Here is a 17,666-nt window from a genome sequence, read left to right on the forward strand (position 1 = left end):
ATAGTACCTGCAAGTGTGACCTTGGGTAAATAATTTCTCTTCTCCGGAAGTTAGGCTTTTCACTTGTGAAATGAGTGATTGGTTTAAATGGCCTCGAAATTCCTGTTAGTTTATTAATTGTCTTTGATCATTCATTCATTCATGCATTTAACTAGGATAACTTTGGTTTCTGCTTTTTCTCTATATGTGCATGCTTCATTTTGTTGCACTTTGCTTTATTGTGCTTTGCATATACTCTGGGTTTTTTGTTTGTTTGTTTTTGTTTGTTGGTTTGTTGGTTTTAACAAATTGAAGGTTTGTGACCACCCTGCCTTGAGCAAGTCTCTAGGCACCATTTTTCCAATACATTGTGCACAGTTTGTATCTGTGTCACGTTTTTGTAATTCTCACAGTAATTCATACATTCTTATTATTTTGTATCTGTTATGGTGATCTGTGATCAGTAACTTTGATGTTACTGTTGTAATGGTTTTAGGGTACCACAAACTACACCCATATAAGTCAGATAACTTAATGCATAAATGTTGTATGTATCCTGTCTGCTCCATCGATTGGCTGTTCTTCCCTCGCTCCCATCTCTCTCCCTATCCTCAGGTCTTCCTGTTCCCTGAGACATAACAATCTTGAAATTAGGCCAGTGAATACCTCTTTGAAGGCTTCTAAGTGTTCAAGTAAAAGGAAGAGTCACACGTCTCTCACTTATATTCAAAAACTAGAAATGATTCAGCTTAGTGAGGAAGGCATGTCAAAAGCTGAAATAGGCTGAAAGTTAGGCTTCTTGTGCCAAACCCTTGGCCAAGCTGTGAATGCAAAGGGAAAGTCTTTGAAGGAAACCAAAAGTGTACTCCAGTGAACGCAAATAATAAGAAAGCAAAACAGCTTTTTTGCTGGTATGGAAAAAGTTTTAGTGTCCTGGATAAAAGATCAAACCAACCACAACATTTCCTTAAGCTAAAGCCTAATCCAGAGCAAGGCCCTAACTGTCTTCAATTCTTTGAAGACTAAGAGAGGTGAAGATGCTGCAGAAGAAAAGTGTGAAGCTAGTAGAAGTTAGTTCATAAGGCTAAGAGGCTGTCTCTGTAACATAGTGCAAGGTGAAACAAGTGCTGATGTAGAAGCTGCAGCAAATTATCCAGAAGATCTAGCTAAGGTCATTGATGAAGGTGACTTCACTAAACAACCGATTTTCAATGTACATGAAACAGCCTGGGATTGGAAGAAGATCCCATCTAGGACTTTCATAGCTAGAGAAGAGAAGTCATTTTCTTCAAATCTTCAGGGGACAGGTTGACTCTCTTGTTAGGGGCTAATGTAGTTTGTAGCTTTAAGTTGAAGCTAATGGTTATTTGCCATTCTAAATCTCCTAGGGCCACTAGGTATTATGCAGAACCTTCTCTGCCTGTGTTCTATAGGTGGAAAACAAAGCCTGGATAACTGCACATCGGTTTATAGCATGGTTTACTGACTATTTTAAGACCACTGTTGAGACCTCCTACTCAGCAAAAAAAGATCCCTTTCAAAATATTACTGCTTATTGACACTGTAACTGGTCACTCAAGAGCTATGATGGAGATATACACGGAGATTACTGTTGTTTTCATGTCTGCCAACACAGAATCTATTCTGTAGCCCATAGATCAAGGAGTAATTTTAACTCTTATGTCTTATTTAAGACATGATCATGAGTGAAGGCATGAATCATATAGCCTTATGAAATGTATTTCTAGCACAGGAGAACTAGATACAGGCAGATGTATTTCTTAAATACACTTCATAAGGCTATAGCTGCCATAGATAGTAATTCCTGTGATGGATCTGAGCAAAGTAAATCAACGACCTTCTGGAAAGGATTTACCATCCTAAATATCATTAAGAACATTTGTGATTTATGGGAGGAGGTCAAAATATCAACGTTAATGGGTGTTTGGAAGTTGATTCCAATCCTCATGGATAACTCTGAAGACTTCAGTGAAAGAAGTAACTGCAGATGTGGTAGAAATAGCAAGAGAACTAAAATTAGAAGTGGAACCTGAAGATGTGACTGAATTGCTGCAATCCCATGATAAAACTTGAACAAATGGAGCAGTTGTTTCCTATGGATGAGGAAAAAAAAAAAAAAGTGGCTTCTTGAGATGGAATCTATTCCTGGTGAAAATCTTGTAAAAATTGGTGGCATCACAAGAAAGGATTTAGAATCTTACATAAACTGGGATTACACCTGTAATGCCAGCACTTTGGGAGGCCGAGGCAGGCAGATTGCTTGAGTTCAGGAGTTCGAGACCAGCCTACCCAACATGGTGAAACCCCATTTCTACTAAAAATACAAAAATTAACCAGGTGTGGTGGCATGCGCCTGTAGTCCCAGCTACTCAGGAGGCTGAAGCAGGAAAATCGCTTAAACCCAGGGGGCAGAGGTTGCAGTGAGCCAAGATCAGGCTACTGTAATCCAGCCTGGGAGACAGAGTAAGACTTTGTCTCAAATAAAAAGAATATTACATAAATTTTGTTGATAAAGCAGCAGCAAGATTTGAGAGGATTGACTAAAATTTTGATAAAAATTTCTGCAGAGGATAAAATGCTATCAAATACTATCACATGCTGCAAAGAAATATTTTGTCAAAAGAAGAGTCCATCGATGTGGCAAACTTCATTGTCTTAAGAAAATGACAGCTATGCCAGCCTTCAAAAACCACCACCCTGATCAGTCAGCAGCCATCAGCATTGAGGCAAGACCCTCCACCAGCAAAAAGATTACAACTTGCTCAAGGCCCAGATGATCATTAGCAATTTTTAGCATTAAAGTACTTTTATGTTAAGGTGTGTACCTTGTTTTCTTAGACATATTGCCAATGCACACTTAATAGACTACAGTATGATATAAACATAACTCTTACGTGCACCGGGAAACCAAAAAAAATCCTGAGATTCATTTTGTTGTGATATTCACTGTATTGTCATATTTGCTTTATTGTGGTGGTCTGGAACTGAACCCACGATATCTCTGAGTTATGTCTGTATCTAATTCTCCTGTGCTAACTAAATTGCCTATGATGTTTCCTACTTCCTGAACCCAAGTTCCCTGGCTACTCTCTAATCCCTTTATGTGATAGATTCTCTTTAAATCCTTCCTGTCGCATCCAGCTTCTGTCTCCTCTTCATCATTCTCTCATGGCCCTCTTCTCTGCTGGGTGGCAGCTACTGACAGTTCCTGTTAAAAAGTTCTTAGATACTTATAACTTAATTTACTGTCTTCTACAGGTAACACATCTTTATTTATATAGAAACCTGAGACACAATGCCTTTATCTATATCCTCTCCCCTTTTCTCCTCCTGTACTCTCACTAAGGAAGGATTTAGTAGAACATACAACTGAATGGATGAGTGATATTTTGGTAATGGTGAAGTACTGTTATTATGTGTAAGCACTGCTAAATTCACATAGTAAATAATTGCTTTAATAATTTATTGAGAATTGAGTGATGATTCTCTGCACCTTAAATAGGTACAAATGATTCTCTCACATGAGGAATTTCTTGAGTTATTTGAAAATTTAAGAAAGCATGTGCTTGTTCAAGATTGCTTGAGTATAATCTTAGTGATTACTGAAACAGTATCTGTGTTGAGTTCTCTTCACATGCCTCCTGGCATGTCTGGCAAGTACTAGGCACTAAAAAATAATTGATAAGTTGATGAATGAAAAGGCATTTTTGTCACAATTTTGCAAATGGGTCAGACAGATAAATCTTATTATTTTACATGAAACTCTGACATAATGAGAGATTGTACTTGAGAGATTATTAGATGAAAAAAATCCAGGACTTGATCCAAGGGTGGGGCAATGAGGAGATAAAGTGGCCTATTTTTGGAGAGGTATAAGTCAAAATGCTTTCTAGCAATGTTAAGTAGGCAGTGTGGGTGCTGCCAATTCCCATTTCCATGCCCACAGCAAACATCCATAAATGATTATGACACTTATCCTAGATGAGCCTGGAATGAGGCCTCAGATTCCTTTCAAGACATCATTTCAGGCAACCACTACCATTTAATCAAAGTTGGCCTAGATACTATTCACAATAGCAGAAACTTGGAACCAACCCAAATGTCCATCAATGACAGACTGGATTAAGAAAATGTGGTACATATATACCATGGAATACTATGCAGCCATAAAAAAAGGATGAGTTCATGTCCTTTGTAGGGATAGGAAACCATCATTCTCAGCAAACTATCACAAGAACAGAAAACCAAACACTGCGTGTTCTCACTCATAGGTGGGAATTGAACATTGAGAACACTTGGACACAGGAAGGGGAACATCACACACCGGGGCCTGTCGTGGGGTTGGGGGAATGGGGAGGGATAGCATTAGGAGATATACCTAATGTAAATGACGAGTTAATGCGTGCAGCACACCAACATGGCACATATATACATATGTAACAAACCTGCACGTTGTGCACATGTACCCTAGAACGTAAAGTATTAAAAAAAAAAAAAAAAAGTTTGCCTAGAAAATAAAACTTACATCCCATCCTAGGTTAGTCACTGCCCCAACTCTACGGAGAAAACTTGGTAACTTACAGTCTGGCTAGTTCTTCTGAAAGGGAGATACCGCCAAGATAATACTGATAAAACTTGTATACTGGGCCCTAGAGAAGAGGACAAGAGGCATCAAGGATGTTGGGTCATCCAACTTCAATTATTGGAAAGATATTGATGGCATTAAAACAAAATAACCATAGGATAAACAGACTCTTGAAGAGTAGCTTGTACATGTATAAACTATAAGTCTCAGGCTATAACAAGATATCCAAATGAAAATGGAGATATTTAACCAAACTCACAATGTTTCTCTCCAAATCTGAATCATTTTCAGTTTTTTATCTTAGTAAATAGCACTGTCATTAATTTAGTTGTCTAAGCCCGAAACCTAGGCATCACCTTGACACTTCTCTCTTCCCCGCCGCCTCACAGTTAATCTATCATAACATCCTGTCGGTTTTATTTTCTATACCTTTTTCTAACTCATGTACTTTATGCCATCTCCACCACTAATATTACACAGGACATACTAATACTAAAAAATTATTCCATGTTTATCTGAAACTCAAGTTTAACTGGGCATCCAACATTTTTATTTGCTAAATCTGGCAACCCTAGTCTAAAATAATCTAATTCAAAAGAAGCAAAAGTAGGCCCTCAGACTCTAAATGGTGTGATCTAGATTGGGCTGTGGGATAGATTATTTATCAATGTAAGTACTAAGATTATAAGACAAATGCACATTTATTTGCCCTGCATAGCACCTTGTCTATTTAGATGGCTTATTATTTTTTAAAATCAGTTGAGCAAGGTAAAACCACAGAATATTTTGGGAGGTATAGATGATATGCATAGTGAGAAAACAAAATGTTTTCTTTAGTTTTGACATTAGCTGACTTGTAAAATTAATAATGATATCATTTCCCAAGGAAAGGTCAAAGTGCTGAAATTCTTCACATATTTTGTAAATTTATGTGTCACTGAAAAACTGAAATCTAGCCAACATGAGAGATATTGTCAAGTTCCCTCAGAGCTTAGCAGAATACTATATCATGCATGACCTGTTTTTGAAATGGGATTTTGTGAAAAATACCAGAATACCTTTTCTGCTTTCTTTTTCATTAAGTGCTCACACTTTACACATTCCTTAAATGATCTCCCTGGTTCCCATCGTGGCAACCTGCTTCCTAAATCCACATTCTTAGCTGAGGATTGTAGTTTCAGGCAATAGAATCAACTGTGGTTAAGGATATTATGGTGTTCACGGATTTCCTCAAAATTTCAAAAAAACAGGCTATGGAAGCTCAACACCAACCAATCGTGAATGCTGCTCTAGGGAAAATACCCGTTGTCACCTTTGTAACAACTGTTTACAACTCACACACTGCCTCAGCTCACACCAATGACACCTGAGATTGGCCAAGCTCTACCTAAAAATGGGGTGCCTCCTCCTTCCTGCCTTCCAGATGATGGAGTCTATGCATGTCTATGCACATTTACTTCCTGATGTTGCCCCCTTCAGAATTGCCATTCAGTGTGAGTGGTTCTGTCCTTGAGCAACAAGGAAGGCTGGGAACTTGGATTCTGGCTTCTATCTTTGGGAAGCTCAACATATAATTTGGAAAATTTTCCAAATACACAGGAAGGATATTCAAAAGATATTGAACAGCAACCAACATGAAATATGTTCCCTGCTTTTCAAATACCACATTTTATAACCATCCTGCTAGATGGGGCATAATGATTAAGACATGAGCTTTGGAGTCCAATGAACTTTGGTTCTAGTTCCAGTTTTACCTCTTACTAATGGGAAAAGGCAGGATGGGCTACCCCGCTAAGACACCATCTTCTTATCTGTGAAATAGACACATTAATACCATTCACCTCATAGGACGGTATGAGGATAAAATGAGAAAAGTGAACAAGTATGGTGGTGGAGTTTGCAACTTCACGGAACAAATACTTATCCTCATTACAAATGTGATTACTACCAATCTTTTTACCTCTTTCTTTTACATCTTGTAGTTACAACCCATTTTAGGATTTTTTAAATAATCTGATTTTTGCTTTGGTGTTATCGTTTTCACATAAGAATACTTCTTTCTACTGAAGCATTTCATCAATGACATTATTGCAAAAGGTTTACAAATATTCATTTTTTTAAAAGTTTTCTAATTTTTTCCTGATTACATTGAAAAAAATTGGAAACTACAGAAAAGCAGAAAGGTGGAAATAAAAATACCCCAAAATGTCATGATCTAGAGTTAACCATTGTTATTTGTCTGTTGAGAAGTATTTTTCATCAACCATAGGAATTACAGATTTGAGGAACTGAAAGCGACCATAATGACCATGTGGTTTGAATTCTCTTAGATTTCCCGAATTTGCTGCAAGCCAGCGAAACTTCATCCTCCTGACTAGTTTCATCTGTGTTTTCTCCAGAGTCACTTGGAGGGGAAAGGTCACTTGAAACTTTCATTGTCAGGTTGTGAGTTGTTTTATTTATTAATTTCGTAGTAGGAGGCTTCATGTTTTATGTGTTAGCCTCATGTTTCTAAACAGGGGAAGTAGAGGATGCTGGGAAATACCATTTGACTCTATGGAAGCCTTTGAGAGAGCAAGAGGGGAAGAAAATTACTCTTTTATTGTGAGTTTTGCCAAATGATCTCTGAGAAGCTGTGATATCATTCATATGCCATGCCAAGCTGGATTGAAACGGCTCATCTTGGCAGACATTGAGAGTGAGCATATAATTCCTTGGGGTTGGGATGGGCTGTTATCAGAAATAGTTCCATAGGCAGTATTTACATAACTGTGGTGGAGTGTGAGAATAAACACAGCTGTGGCATTGCCCTAAATATTTCTATTCAGCAGGGAATTAAAAGAGAACTTTATCGCTGAACGACAGATAAACACAATTCATCAAGCAGTGGTCAGTTCAACTGGGGAACAAAATAGGAGTTATAAAAGACTGGCCTGCTGAAAATAGCTCCAATCAGCCATCCTGACTTTATTGCTGCTTTACTCCCTCCCTCCCTCTTCTTCCCTAGTTCCAGAAATGTAGGGCTCATCAGCCAGCAAGGAAGTTGTCTGGATTTTCTTTACCCCAAGAAGGAAGTCGAGGACACTGTCCTTTACTGAGTAAAGACCTACCCTGGACAAGCATGCTTTATATATGTTCCTTACTTCAGAATGGTTCCCCATTTTCTTTCTGGGCTATAAAACTGAATGTTGGTGGGAGTAAGATTTCTTGCCAAGGAGACAACTTTTTAACTCCAAAGTGAGCTAAAATGGACACGTGATTTCACAGCTCTAAATGATCTAAATTCATCTTACGAATTTCTTTAAGCGTCCATATATTTTAAATAGTAGTGTAGTCCTGGTTCTGCTATGCCCAGGAAGATAGTTACATGATGTATTTGTGTAATAGTTTTCTAGGATTGCCATAACAAAGTACCACAAACTGAGTAGCTTAAAACAATAGAAATTTATCCTCTCTCAGCTTTGGAGACTGGAAGTCTGAAACCGTAGTGTCAGCAGGGTTGGTTCTTTCTGGATGTTTTGAGGGGTAAACCATTTCATGCCTCTATCCTAACTTCCAGTGGTTGCCTGCCCTCATTGGCATTCCCTGTCTTGTGGCTGCATCACTCCAATCTCTGCCTCCACCTACACACCGCCTTCTTTTCTGCATGTCTCTCTGTGTCTTTTCTGTCTCTTATAATAGCACTCTTATTGGATTTAGGACCCACCCTAATACACTGGGTGGAATGATGAGATAATGAGATAAGGATTTCATCTGAATCCTTCCCTTAATTACATCGGCAAGGATCCTATTTCCAAATAAAGTCACATCCTGAGGTTCCCCAGGAACCTGAATTTTGGAGAGACACTATTCAATGCACTGCACATGGTAAGTTAATTGGAGACAGAGACCATGTACTCCAGTTGCCTCTACAGCACATAACACATGCCAGACACCTCATCAGTGTTCTAGAACACTTGCTAATTAGCTGTGATAGCATTGCATGTTTCTTACTCCGTTTTGTAACCCAAGAGATTTACTGGGATTTTCTGTTTCAATATGCATGCCTTGACTCTTTACTAATAGAATTTCTAAGAGAGACGTATAGGTATAGATAATATGAAAACATTATGTTCACTAATATAGTTTTTCCCCCCATTTACTGAGTCAACAGAAAGTCTTAAATGCTAAAAGCATAAGTGACAACTACTAACATCAGGTCACAAAGCACTTTCATAATTATTACCTCATTTGATACTCCAGTAACCCTGTGAATGTTATCACCTTCATTATCATCATCATCACCACTTTGATCATTACCACCACCATCTCAATTTTATATGGGATGAAGAAACTCAAGGCTCAGAGAAATGAAAAGACCTATTTGAGGTCAGTGTATGAGTTAGGACTTTTGGTTGTATTTTGAAAGTAGCCCAACTTGAACTGGCTTAAGAAAAAAAAAAAGGAACATAGAAGAGCAGGTCCTTCCCTCTCGATGGCAAGATGGTCATCACAGATCCATGATTGCATCCAACCCCCCAGTATTTACAATGAGGAGGGGAAAAAAGTCTCCTTAACAATTATTCCTGGAATGCAATTTCTTTACTCTCTATCACTTTCTATTATGGAATGTGCATTACACTGGATCCAGCAGAAATTCTGGGCCTGGATCTCTTTGGTTCAAATTGTTTCATACCTACAACCCTCAAGCCATCAAATCCCCCAGACCACATAGAGTGAGAATGAGGATAAAGCCTGTTACCAGAAAAGCAGGGTATGGAAATGGCAGACAAACAACAGATATTCATAAGAAGCATAGTTTACAAATGACAGCTTGGGCTTGATACAAGATGGTTTTAACCAATAGATGTATTCTATGGCCCGTCCTTCTCCTCTTCTGTTTAAATGCATTGAATACATGATAAATGCACAATGGAACAAAATTTAAAAGATACAAAGTTATATAGTTAAAATCTCCCTTCCAATTTTGTCCTCCTGTCACTCAGTTTCCCTCCTAATTGAACTCATCTCTATACCCCTCCAGGGATAGTTATAGTTTCCACATTTACAAGCATCATATGAGTTGTTTTTACATCAGTGATACATTATTCTCACTGTTCTGTCCGGCGCTTTTTTCGCTCCACTCTGTTAGGTATTTTTGGCTCTCTGACTTTAATGACTTCAACCACCCAGGCACAGTGACATTTTCACACACCGCTTAGTTTTCACTCTTGAATTTTTTTTCTGTTTTCCTTTTTCTGTCCTTCTCCCTACCCTCTTCTTACTGTGTTTCCCCATTTTACCTCCTTCCATATGTTCATTATGTAATTATTGAAGTTGAAACTACCTTTTTAAGAAAACACATAATACTAAACATTTGACCCTACAAAATGGTTATTTTGAGGTATGTTATCAGCAAAAACCTACTGAAAAAAATGAAACCGTTTCTTATCTCTTTTCACCCCAGAGTCACTGATTAGCTCAGGCTATGAGAAAGCAACAGCTAATTGTAGCTCTAGTTATGGCCACAACACTCATTAACTTGTGCCCCTCAACAGGAACCTCATATAGCTCTTTTTTGTTTTTAGAATAAAGAGGTAGATGGGTTAAAGGGTGACATGTTATCAGGTTTGCCCCAAATCTTTTAGTATCTTGCAAAAGACTCATGCATCTTTCCCTAAAGTTATTTTGTTTTCATTCCAGGATAGTAGAAAGAGCCTTTGTATAATCTTTTGGTTTTTCCCGGGGCTTGCATTTTTCTTCAAATCCCAGTACTCTGGAAAGCAGTTGGACTATAGCCCACCTGCCCTGGAGGACTCTCCATGCTTCATTGGACCAATACAATTTTAATGTGCACAAATTTGGAAAGACTATTCATTGTAAACTAGGAAAACTGATCAAGATGGGCATGGCACTGTATCATCTCATACATGTTATTTCATTTAATCTTTTCAATAATCTCAATAGACAAGTATATTGAGGCATTCTACAGATAAAGAAATTGAGGCTAGGAAGTTTAAGTAACTTGTCTAATGCATCACAGCCAATAAGTCATAAAGCCACTCTGAATCCAATAAGTCACAAAGTCAGTCTGAAAGTCATAAAGCCAATGTTTATTCCAGCATGCATCTTTTCAATTGGTAAGAACATGGGCTGCTGAAAGAACTATTGCACAACCAACCAGGAATGGAATTTCTTTACTCTCTACCACTTTCTATTCTGGAACGTGCATTACACTGGATCACATTTTGGTAAAATGAGGTCAAATAACAAATTAGGTCAAAATGTGTTTATTTGAAGTTCAGTTAATGCCAAGTAGTGGGGATATATAGGTGTAAAATCACCCCATGACCTTGTTGAGAATCTTGAGTTGTCACCCAGGGATTTGAAGGACTTCAGTGATACCAAGTACCTATCGTTTGCCTTAGATAGTAGAACTCATTGATATTAAAAGAGGAAGTTTGTAGCCCTTTCTCCTCTCCCTTTGGGTTTTGTTGGGGGTGAGGGAAAAAGGGGGAATGTAAGTTGCTGAATTCTTTTAATTACTCATTGCACAAATAATTGACACCTTTTCCATGCCAAACTTTTGTCAGATCAGCCCAACAGTTCTTAGCCCACCATCATATTTGGTGGTTTCATGCTGCCCTCATGTGTGGTCAGTGAGAGGCTCTTTCTCATCTCTCCTATTGTCATTGACCCCTATCTTAAGTCTACCATATGTCTCATCTTGTAATCCAGAGTCAAAGCTTAGTAAAAAAGAATGATTTCCCTCTTTACTTGGATCTGCAAGATCTTCATAGGCTACTGGTTCACAGCTCCAAAAACTCTCCCTCTACATTTGCAAACAGGCTCTTTGCAGGACTTTACTTCATCTGAAAGCTTCTCTATGGTGGTTTTAAGATACAGATATGTCTACAAATGCTTTGGTACTCTTCCTTATATCCTAGTGGAGCTTAATTCTCCTTTTGTTGAATGTATATTGAACTTACTGACGCACTTCTAACAATAAGAATAAACCAAAACTTATGGTGTGCCTGCTGGTGGGAATGTAAACTAGTAAAACCACTATGGAAAACAGGATGGAGGTTCCTTAAAGAACTACAAGTAGAACTACCATTTGATCCAGCAATCCCATGACTGGGTATCTACCCAGAGGAAAAGAAGTCATTATATGAAAAAGACACTTGCACACGCATGTTTATAGCAACACAATTCACAATTGCAAAAATATGGAACCAGCTGAAATGCCCATCAACCAATGAGTGGATTAAAAAATGTGATATACATACACCACAGAATACTACTCAGTCATATAAAGGAACAAAATAATAGCATTTGCAGCAACCTGGATGAAGTTGGAAACTGTTATTCTAAGTGAAGTAACTCAGGAATGGAAAACCAAATATCAAATGTTCTTACTTATAAATGGGAACTAAGCTATGAGAATGAAAAGGCAGAAGAATGATATAATGGACTCTGGGGACTCAGGAGAAGGGGTGGGAGGGTGGTGAGGGATAAAAGACTGCACATTGGGGACAGTGTACACTGCTCAGGTTATGGGTGCACCAAAATCTCAGAAATCACCACTAAAGAACTTATCCATGTAACCAAAAACCACCTGTTCCCCCAAAACTATTGAAATTTAAAAATCAAAGAAACAATAACAACAAACATGGTGTGTGCCTTTGAAGACCAGGTCAGAAAAGGCATAGCAGTTCCTTTTTTTCTTTGGAGGAAACACCTGCCATGTCAGGAGAACACTCAAGCAGCCTTTGGAAAAGGCTCATATGGCAAGAAACTGAGGCCTTCTGCCAATGGCCATAAGAGGGAGCCATCTTAGAAGTGGATCCTCAACCCCAGTCAAGCCTTCAGATGCCTGCAACCCCTGTCAGCATCCTAACTGCAAATTCCTGAGCCAGAACCACTCAGCTAAGCCATTCCAAAATTCATGACCTACAGATACTGTGAGATAACAGATGTTTGGAATTTTGTTTTGTTTTGTTTTTGTTTTTCAGTAAGGGTCTTGCTCTGTCACCCAGGCTGGAGTGCAGTAGTGCAATCATGACTTTTACTGCAGCCTTGACCTCCTGGCCCCAAGCAATCCTCCCACCTCAGCCTCCTAGGTAGCTGGGACTACAGGTGTGCACCACCATGCCTGACTACTTTTTAAATTTTTTGTAGAGATGGGGCCTCCTTACTTGCCCAGGCTGGTGTCAAACTCCTGAGCTCAACTAATCCTCCCACTTCAGCCTCCCAAAGTGTGGGGATCACAGGCATGAGTCACTGTGGCTGGCCTGGAATTTTAAGCCAAATTTTAATTGAAGGGAATTTGTTAGTCAGTAGTCTATAGCTAACATACTCTCCAGGAACCATCTGTTGTATTACTCTTCTGGGGACAACTACCAATAGGCGCAGCTCATTAGGGGGCTCCAGCTTGGCCTCAGAGAGGCCTGCGGTGGTCTTTAATCTATATAAATTTGTGGAACATTTAAAGCATATGCCCAGGCTTCAATCTCTGGAACCTTACTCAGTATGACTGGGATAGGGTCCAACCATTTATATTTAACTGAATGATTTTTTAAAAAGAAGCCTATTAAAGGATATCTGAAGAATACTTTTGGTTGAGAACCTTGCTGTTCTTTTTGATGATAAAAAGCAACAGGCCTCTCTGCTCTGTGTCTTTTGTATTCTTCCTCTGAAAACTGATGGGGGAAGCTCAGTTCACCATTCCATGTCCCTCTCAGCCATTGGGAAGCCTGGCAAACAACCAAGCTCAGTTCTTTTTTTTAAATGAACCTATGGCACAGCCCTTCTCAAACTTGACTAGAGTCAGATTTTCCTGGAGGGTGATTGCTGGACCTCATCCCCAGAGTTCCTAGTTAAGTAGGCCTGAGGTGGGAGCCTATAATTTGCATGCAAATACTGCTGGTCTGTGGTCCCACCTTGTGAATCACTGCCAACAAGTATGGGACCTGGTACTTCAACTTTGCCTCAGAAATTGTCCTAGGTCCTCCCTACACTTCAGGTAGCAACAGAAAATGATCCATTGATCCATTTTTGCCTGAGGCAAAAGTTAATCCATAGAAATTCGAATAGTGATTATATTGGAGGACAGGAGCTGGAAAGGGTATACAAAAGGGATTTCTGGGATGACTGTAATATTCTATTTCTTGATCTGAGTGATGGTGACACGAATATATTCTCTTTGCAAAAATACAGTTGAGGTGGACACCTACAATTTGTGCACTTTTCCGTCTGTAGGTTATACTTTAAAAGTTTACTTAAAAATTAATAATAATGATAAGCACTGTCAAAACCTGGAAGAAACGGGCGTCCGCATCACTAGCCTATACCTCTGTTTGCAAGTCTGCTTTATCCTAGGGCCATGCTGGCAACCTAACAAAGAAAATACTCTGTTTTCTTTCTTTCATTTTTGCTGGCATCACTTGTGTGTGTGTGATACCTGTGGAGTCCTGTTTCCCAATATGTCGTTTCTTTGAAAACAAATGCCAGCCTTCAAAAGAAAATATTGTAAATGACGTATTTGCATGCTTTAAATTCCTAGAATAATAGATATTGATAGAATAACTTGAAAAGCCAGTTGATAACCACCATTGTTGATTAAAAATAAAGTTTTAAAGAAAGGAAAGAAAAGCAGGCTGAGATCTCATCAATGCTTTTGAGAATCCTAGTTTGTGTTCTGCTATGCAACTTTACTGAACAGTGAGAACTTTGGGAGACAGTGAACTCACCCCAGATTTATTACCCATTTCTTCGAAAAGAACCTAAAAGTCATGAGTTTTTTTTTTTATTGACAATTGATTCTAATTATTAAGTCTTTGGATATGAATGAAGAAGAAGGAAGAAAAAAAATGCTGGCTATTTGACAGGAGATTCTTACTCTACCCACAACCCCAATATCCATGGTTCCTTTTCTTGTTGAAGGACTGCTGCACATTATTATAGATGATAATAAGAGAACAGAAATTATCTCAGAGATTGGGGTACCCATTATTACTGTTGGTGTTTATGATGACCCAGTTGATGCAAGAAAGAAAGGACTCAAGATGGCTGAAATAAAAGTTAAGCGTACTGAAGCCAAAGAAGCTTTGGAAAATTATATTACCTTACAGGATTTTAACTTAGCATCAAAATTAAAAGAAGAAATAAAAGCATTAGAAGATGTCAAAAGAAACGTTTTGAAAGAGACAGAGCAATTTGAAATTAAAGAAGTCCACATAGAGAAGAATGACGCAGAAACATTATAGAATGTCTTATGCTGTGAACTGTTGAAGCAGATGTCCATTTCAGCAGGCATAAGTGCAGCCATGAATGGGATCATTGAATTTTTTATTCTTCCTAAGATAATACATGTTTACCCTACAGTAAGAAATCTGGCTGTTTTATGCTCGGGAGCTGCAGACTACAGAATCAGGATTTTGCATGTAACACTTTGTGTTATCATTGCAGGTTTTGCAAATTGATGATGTCACAATAAAAATAAGTGCTTTAAAGGGAATCTTTGACTAGCTGATAATGTTTGGGGTTGAACCACTTAAACCTAAAAAATCAAAGCCTTTTAATACGAAGGTGCAGAGATAAACAGTGATTGATGAGCAAGAGTCATAAAAAGTTGAAAAGGCCCTTACAGCGAAGAATGTTCTGAAACTCCTTTCTGATTTCTTAGTGAGGTATCTACACTTAGGACAGGAGCCATAGAAGGACTAGCCAAGCCGATGTTCTCTGGGCTTTGGGTCAGCAGCAGGACTTTTTCCCATCTTATTTTGTAATGGTAGAGTCCTGTGACTGAAGAGGATGTTCGACTTCGACATTGCCTAGGCGTGTTCTCCCCCATGTTTGCTTATGCAAGCAGGACTGATCAGGAATGCTTTGAAGAAGTTTCTCTTCCAAGCCTGCAAACACTGGCCAGTGCTCCTGCATGTTCTCCTTTAGCTGAAATTCATATCAGAAATGTTGAGTTACTTATAGATTTGATGAGAACAAGCAGATTAAATCCTCAGGCCAAGAATTCCTAAGATTATCAGGCCTTAACAGTACATGACAGTTTGGCTATAAAAATTTGCCGTGAGATCTTAACAAGTCCATGCTCACCAGAAATGCGGGTCTCTATAAAAGCATTGAGTTCTTTAGAACTCAATAGCCATCTTGCAAAAGATCTTCTGGTTCTATTGAATGGGATTCTGGAGCAAGTAAAGGATGGGGCACGTCTGAAAGCTTTGGAGAAAATCAAGATTCAGTTGGCAAAAAGGAAATAAAGAATTTGGTGACCAGCCTGAAGCAGCACAGGATGCCAACTTGACTACAACTATTTTTCAAAATGAAGATGAAAAGAATAAGGAAGTACATATGACTCTTGTTAGGGATGTAAAAGCAACCCTGGCATCAAAATCTAGTCAGCAAAAGACTAACAGGGGACAGAGAAAAGTGACAGCTTCAGCTAGGATGAAGAGGAGACATCAGATTGCTGAGGCTGACTCTGAAAGTGACCATGAAGTTCTAGAACCAGAATCAGAAATGAAGATGAAACTACCAAGACAAGCCAAAACAGCAGTGCTGGAAAAAAGTAAACCTAATCTTGCACAATTTCTCAATGAAGATTTAAGTTAGGAAAGATGGTGGAGGTAGAGTTCTTTAAAATTATCTTCAGTTCTTTGCTTGAATAAAGTTACCCTTGTCGAAATTTTTAAAAAGGCCTTCAAAAGAAAATATTGTAAATGAAGTATTTGCATGTTTTAAACTCCCAGAATAATGAATATTGGTAGAATAACTTGAGAAGCCAGTTAATAACCACAATTGTCTTTATTTTTTGTTTTTTTGTTTGTTTGTTTTGTTTGCTTTGGGGACAGTCTCGCTCTGTCTCCCAGGCTGGAGTGCAGTAGCCCGATCTCAGCTCACTACAACCTCTGCCTCCCGGATTCAAGCGATTCTCCTGCCTCAGCCTCCTGAGTAGCCGGGACTACAGGCGCCCACCACCACGCCCGGCTAATTTTTGTATTTTTAGTAGAGATGGGGTTTCACCATATTGGCCAGGTTGGTCTCGAACTCCTGACCTTGCCGCCTGCCTCGGCCTCCCAAAGTGCTGGGATTACAGGCATGAGCCACCGCGCCCAGCCCATCATTGTCAATTAAAAATAAAGTTTTAAAGATATAGAAGAAAAACAAGTTAAGCTCTCATTGATGCTCTTGAGAATGCTAGTTTGTATTCTGCTCTGCAACTTTACTGAAGAGTGAGAACTTAGGGAGAGAATGGAAACTCTCACCTTAGATTTATTACTCATATTTTTGAAATATGCCTAAGAGGCATGAGATTTTTTTCCTCTGTATGAGGACAGTTGTCACCAAAAGAATTCCCTGTTCCATCACATAAAATTTTTGGTATCTCACTGGGGAGACTGGCTTTGCAAATTCCTTAAAAAGAATACTAATTATGGCTAAAGTTCTCCTAGTGACATCCCACTTTCCAAACCTTCCCTCTTCTACAACTTATGCTTGTGGTAAAACGGTTTAGTCACTGTAAAAGGTTGGTTTCAAATGTTAATGAAGCCAAGTTGCACTGGGTCTTCTAACTCTCAAGCCATCTGCAAAATTGTTATTTTGAAACTCAGGAGCTAGGTGGAACATTATTGGGCATGGTTGTTGATGATGAATACTACACTTCACATCACTGCAGAAGTCAGTGAATGCCCCCCATAGGACATTGTCCAATCTCAAGGAAAGGTATTGTGGTATAGGATTTAAATTCACAGGCTTTTGAGCCTATTTAACATGGGTTTTCATCATTCTCAGCAAACTATTGCAAGAACAGAAAACCAAACACCGCATGTTCTCACTCATAGGTGGGAACTGAACAATGAGATCACTTGGACTTGGGAAGGGGAACATCACACACCAGGGCCTATCATGGGGAGGGGGGAGGGGGGAGGGATTGCATTGGTAGTTATACCTGATGTAAATGACGAGTTGATGGGTGCTGATGAGTTGATGGGTGCAGCACACCAACATGGCACATGTATACATATGTAACAAACCTGCACATTGTGCACATGTACCCTAGAACTTAAAGTATAATAATTAAAAAATA

At 38.8% G+C, this 17,666-nt stretch overlaps 1 protein-coding gene and 1 pseudogene across 1 annotated transcript in view; both read left to right on the top strand.

Annotated features, from left to right (window-relative positions):
• Positions 1-17,666, top strand: part of SNTB1 (syntrophin beta 1) — a 279,233-nt gene that overhangs the window by 151,425 nt on the left and 110,142 nt on the right. The gene's annotated exons all lie outside the window — the stretch shown is intronic.
• On the top strand, positions 4,328-16,647 carry LOC126961363 (condensin complex subunit 3-like; annotated as a pseudogene).

This window comes from Macaca thibetana, chromosome 8 (assembly GCF_024542745.1).
Source record: "Macaca thibetana thibetana isolate TM-01 chromosome 8, ASM2454274v1, whole genome shotgun sequence".
Taxonomy (NCBI): Eukaryota; Metazoa; Chordata; class Mammalia; order Primates; family Cercopithecidae; genus Macaca; species Macaca thibetana.